Below are 6,674 nucleotides of genomic sequence, written 5' to 3'. Positions count from 1 at the left end.
TGATAATCGACTAACGACTCGTGATAACTACACTTCACTGCCCAAAATGGAATGAATTAAAAAAATTGTACTTAGCTTATATATGGTTCTGTGTGATGTCGTCACATCCTCTCTCTCTCTCTTGATGTTTGTTAGCGATGTATCGTTCGAGTTTCCATTGAATGTAGTGCTTCCTGGATATGTTTTGTAAGCGTTGAACGTCAGTCCTTGGGTTTCCTAGGATGTTGATTGAAGATCCAGTTCATCAGTTTGTATGTATAACATTCATTAAATGTTATAGATTTCGATGGACTACGTTACTTAGTCAAAATTGTAGATTCATTAACGTTGAGTTCTTGAAGATCTTTCTCTGGTTTTTACAGATTTATATTGATGTCTTGAAGATCTTCCTCTATTTCTTAGAGTTTATTATTATAATTACTTGAAGATCTTTCTCTGATTCTTAGATTTTTGTCGCTGCCACCATTTATTAGTGTTCTACTTTTATAAGCACACATTGAGTATATGTTGTTTAAGATGTTAAGTCTTGAAAATGAAGTTCATCTTAGTAACTTTAAAAAGTATTTATTCTCTAAAAACAACAGTGTTAAATATCTCCATCACAGGAGTGGAGCTGGTTTGGTCGGATGACCAATTCAGGTGAAGTATAGATATGAACTGCTTAAATTATCGATATCACAGATACCGTATGCTTAGTTGTCTTAGCATTTAAACACAATATGGAAACTTTACATTCTTTCTCGGAAGACACCTGCATCCGGTGCGACACAATCTTTCACACGCTATGCATTGGTGTTGACGTTCAGAAAAATGGTACATTGCCGAGGCTGCAAAGTACATCCTGTTTATGATTTTATATGACTACAGCAAATCTCACGCTAGCATCTTCATCCACAATGACATATTACGTCATGTGTTTTAAACATGTAATAACAAACTATTTCATTTATTACAAATATATATATATATATATATATATATATATATATATATATATATATATATATATATATATATATATACATGACAACAATAAACACAGCCGTTTCTAGTTCATTACAAATAAATTACTTCAGCTATATATATTTAGCCCCAAAACTACCCATTAAGAACAGCAGCTAAGGAGGAACCTCATCAGCAGGGAGTTGAATTCAATCTCCAATGCTGTACAGAAATCCCTTGATTGTGGTCGGGAATTTCGTATGATTGGCCTTGATTTTAGTGCTGCCTTTGACCGTGTTAATCATGAGGCCCTTGTTTTCAAACTGAAACAGTTGGGAGTGGGTGGGTCGTTTCTTAGCATTATTATTGAGTTTTTAAGTAATAGATCTCAAAGAGTTGTTGTTGATGGGCACCATAGTGATTATAGGAATGTGATATCCGGTGTTCCACAGGGTAGTGTTCTTGGCCCATTACTTTTCATACTATATACACATGACATGTGGTTTGGCCTAGAAAACAAGCTTGTTGCATATGCAGATGATGCTACTCTCTTTGCATCAATTCCATCCCCTGAATGTAGATCTAGGGTTGGTGAATCCCTTAATAGAGATTTAGCTAGAATTAGTGCATGGTGCAAATTATGGGGTATGAAGTTGAATCCTAACAAAACTCAAAGTATGATTGTAAGTAGGTCAAGGACGGTGGCTCCTCAACATCCGGATCTCAGTATTGATAATGTTTCTTTAAATATGTATGACTCTTTCAAAATTTTAGGTGTGATTCTCGACAGTAAATTTACTTTTGAGAAACATATAAGGTCTGTGTCTTCTTCAATTGCACAAAAAATAGGCTTATTGAGAAAGTCTTTCAAGATTTTCGGTGATCAATCTGTTCTGAAGAAGTGTTTTAATTCTTTCATTCTACCTTGTTTTGAGTATTGTTCTCCTGTCTGGTCTTCAGCTGCTGATTGTCATCTTAATTTGTTGGACAGAAACTTACGGTCTATTAAATTTCTTATTCCTGATCTAGATATTAATCTCTGGCACCGTCGTTCAATTAGTTCATTATGCATGTTGCATAAGATTTTTCATAACTCTGACCATCCTTTCCATTCAGGTCTCCCTGGACAGTTCTGTCCTGTTCGTAATACTAGGCAAGCAGTTAATTCTAATAGCCAGGCCTTCTCCATCACGAGGCTCAATACTACGCAGTACTCTAGAAGTTTTATTCCAGCTGTTACCAAGTTGTGGAATGATCTTCCTAATCGGGTGGTTGAATCAGTAGAACTTCAAAAGTTCAAAGTTGGAGCAAATGCTTTTTTGTTGACCAGGCGGACATGAGTCTTTTATAGTTTATTTATGACATATTTGTTTTTGATGTTGTTAATGGTTTATATGTGACATGTCTGTTTTGACGTTGTTACTGTTTTTAGAATGATTTATTGTTAATTTGTTCTCTTCATTTATTTATTTCCTTATTTCCTTTCCTCACTGGGCTATTTTTCCCTGTTGGAGCCCCTGGGCTTATAGCATCTTGCTTTTCCAACTAGGGTTGTAGCTTGGATAGTAATAATAAAATAATAATAATAGTCCCATCTTACCAGCACCGAGTACTTCCTGAATATGAAGAACCCTCCTTCATGACATTTCTCTTATATACTCACACTTACACTCACATTGACACACAGATGCACAGACACGAGTACACACACATACACACATATTTATGTACAGTATACATCCCTTTCGGAGTGGGGATACCTCAACGCGATGAATGGGTTTGCGTATCTCCACTATCCATCCATACTAGGTTAATTTGCCGTAAGCCATTAGACCAGTGGTTCCCAAACTGGGTTGCGCGCTCCACTAGGGGGGCGTGAGGACAATACAAGGGGGGCGTGAAGTCATCTGCTCGAAATTACTTGTTTAATAGAATAAAATCATTAAAAAACAAATATCTGTCATTACATACATGCATCCATCTCACTAAATTTGACCAGAAATTATGCCTTAGTGCCATAAGTATTTCCAAATATTATATGCCATGTTTTCAAATGATCTATTCTTAAAATTGCAACTCAATTTTGCCAATTTACTAATGTTCAAACTTTTTTTTCGCTCACTTTGAACCAAATGTTCCGTTTTTAGTTACTGGAATGTACTATTATTTGTTTGAGTGGCTTTCATTATTAAAATGTAATACAAACAGAAATCTGTTTTCCTGTACAATGCTAAGAAATAAATGTAAGAATCATTTCATATAAAAAAAAAAGAGAGGAGTGGGGGCGTATGGGTCTACTGGAAGCAAAAAGGGGGCGTCAGGTAAGATAGTTTGGGAACCACTGTATTAGACGAAAATCTCCCACCACCACCAATCCACGCTGGCTTGCATGGTGATAAACATAGGCCATACCACAGACATGAATTGACATAGCTGAGGCTTTTGCCCTGCAGTGGGCTACAAACGGATGCATTTGTTGTTGTTATTGTTGTTATATGTATGTATATATATATATATATATATATATATATATATATATATATATATATATATATGTGTGTGTGTGTGTGTATATATATATATATATATATATATATATATATATATATATATATATATATATATATATATATTTATATACACAGTATATATATATATATATATATATATATATATATATATATATATATATATATATATATATATATATATATATATATATACACAACAACAAATACTACTACTACTACTACTACTAGTACTACTACAAATGCAGCAGTTTCTAGTCCACTGCAGGACAAAGGCCTCAGATATGTCATTCATGTACAGTATATGTATATATACATATATATATATGTGTGTATATATATATACTGCATATATATATACACATATATATATATTGATATATATATATATATATATATATATATATATATATATATATATATATATATATATATATTTATCTTTCTATATATATAGATATAGATATATAAATATACATATATATATATATATATATATATATATATATATATATATATATATATTTATCTATATCTATATCTGTGTATATATATATATATATATATATATATATATATATATATATATATATATATATATATATATATATATATATGTGTGTGTGTGTGTGTGTGTGTGTGTGTGAGTGGAAATGTAGGTCCGTTAATGGTACCTTAAAAAGGAAATTGAATCGTTTACTGCAATCTACCCTAAAGAACGTAGCAGCAGGAGCCACATGGAACGCCTCCCTGGAATAAGTTTCACATGAATATGCAAATGAACAAGTCTGGAAAAATGCTGTTATTTCTCCAACAACCTTTATCCTTGTCCTTATCCTCATTACCATAATTAGATCAAGAGTTGCATATGAAAAACATGGAGGAAAATTATGCGAAAATAATCATATTCTCTGGCATTTTGCACTCGGGTCTTCTTAAGAAGTATTCAGTATTATATGTTATGTATGTATGTATGTATGTATGTTCACGCTTGTTATTCAATTGAGAAAGATAACTGGCTTCAATTAATTTCAGACAATATTTCATGATGAGTTAAGCAAAGAATCTTTTTCATTTACATCGTCTCCATTAGAATCCTTTATATGCCTGTATTTCATTTAAAAACACAAGTAATCAAAATCAAATTAAGATAACACCTTCTTGCAACTAAATTTTATTTAATTTGATTTAATTTAACATAATTTTTTTATGGAAGAGGCGTAATATCTTTAATTTTTTTCTTTATTTCTCTCCATTTCTTCCCAAATTTTTTTTTCTTTGGATTTCAAATTTTTACACTAAATCTAGTTCATAAGGATCCATAATCAGTAGAATACATAATTTTTTTCAGCTGCATTCATTGTACAATGAATAATGGAGTGTGACATATATGTCACGCTAGGCAGTAACGAGTACATTTGGGGGAAATATGAAAAATTCTGTTCTATTTTGAAAGGTTTATTGTTTGCTGTTATATAAGTGACATAACTAAATACAAAAGAAGTCTACTGTTTTCATACATGAACTACCGTAGTCACAACCACCAAATGAATGGAATTTGAAAATTACAATAAAAAAAAAGCCAAAAGAAATAGTCATTGTATTAAATCTTGCACTTAGAATCAAAACAAAGATTAAATTGCCAGTTCAAAATGCTAACATAAAATAATCAACTTTTCATTGCAACTGATACATCATGTGGCACATCATTGAAGTCTATTTTGTGTGAAATGCTAAATTGCAAGACAAACACAGACCTACATCACACTTATTACACTGACTGGAAGGAGATTTGCTACACAGATTTCCAACACATCTACGTCTTTTCTTGTTTGGGGTCTCTATCTGGTAGTGTTCTATTCCATCAAAACGAATGTCATCAAGAACTCTCTTACAACCTGTTTCCCCCTGGGAAGGTATCCCAGGCCCTTTAGGAGGGATCCCATATCTCTTCAGATAGCTTTCAGCAATCTGTTCTTTGAAATCTAGCTGAGGTAAACATCCACCTGACTTTTTATGAAGAATCCAAGCATTTTGCACTGATACATCTAATAACACCACCACCACTTCTTACCCCTAATAGATACTCTATAATTATTCACATTCTGGTCTTGACGGTCAGTTCCACCCATGTGGTTATTGTATTCTCGAATAACTAATGGGCAGTCAACTTCAATATTCTTTTTCTCTTTTTGAGAGTATCTTTTCACCTTACTAAGGGGTTCCCTTCCATGAGCAGTTGATGCAATGGTGACAACCGAATTATCCATCCATCTGCATAATGAAATGTTATTTGCCTTATCTATGATGAAGTCTGATGTTCCCCTTTTTTCTTTTTTCATCTCAGAAACTGCTTTCAAAGGGCATTTTTTTCAGCCTATTGTCTCTTATTGTTCCCGTAGCAGTATAGTTTTGCTCACTCAGGTGTTGGAGAAGAGGAAAAGAGGTAAAAAGGTTATCAAAGTAATAGCTGTATGGGAGTTGTATTTTATCATCTGGCAATAACTTTATATTTTTCAGAACAGTGGCTCCACATTTGCCAAACGCTTTCTCCTCATATGAATTACCTTCATATGTTTTACCTTGGTATAAGTCAAAGCTTACTAAATAGCCTGCATCAGTATTCAGGCACCAAACTTTATAACCAAAGCGTATTGGTTTGTTTCGAATACACTGTTTGCATCCATGGCGGCCAAAATATTCAACCATTGCCTCGTCATGAGATAGATGCTGCTCTGGTTGAAAATGAGACAAAAATCGAGTGGAAAGTAGCCTTATCAGGGGACGGAGTTTAGCATATTTATCTGAACCATCAAGATTAGTGTTATCTGCTAAATGTATGAACTGTATTATTTTATCAAATCTGTTCCTTCTCATTGCAGAATACACTGCCTCATTTCTAGTCACTGGAGAATTCTTCCAGTAAAGTCTCCGTGATGGAACTGGAACAATGCCAGATAAAAGTAATATGCCAAGGAAAACCTTTAGTTCTTTTTCATTTGTTGAGAAGGAAATTTCCCCCTTGTAACGAGCATAAAGAGCTGACTGTTCTATTATCAATCTGAAAACTTCCTCATCAAAAAACAATTCGAATAATTCACATGGTGATAAGTTCCGATATTGACTGTAATTCACCTCAGGAAAAATTGGTTTTGGTGAAAAAAATGTTGCCTTTCTAGTCCACTTTGGAGTTTTGAAGCAATA

Source organism: Palaemon carinicauda, chromosome 29 (assembly GCF_036898095.1).
Source record: "Palaemon carinicauda isolate YSFRI2023 chromosome 29, ASM3689809v2, whole genome shotgun sequence".
Lineage (NCBI taxonomy): Eukaryota > Metazoa > Arthropoda > Malacostraca > Decapoda > Palaemonidae > Palaemon > Palaemon carinicauda.
Note: the sequence above shows the minus strand (reverse complement) of the source record.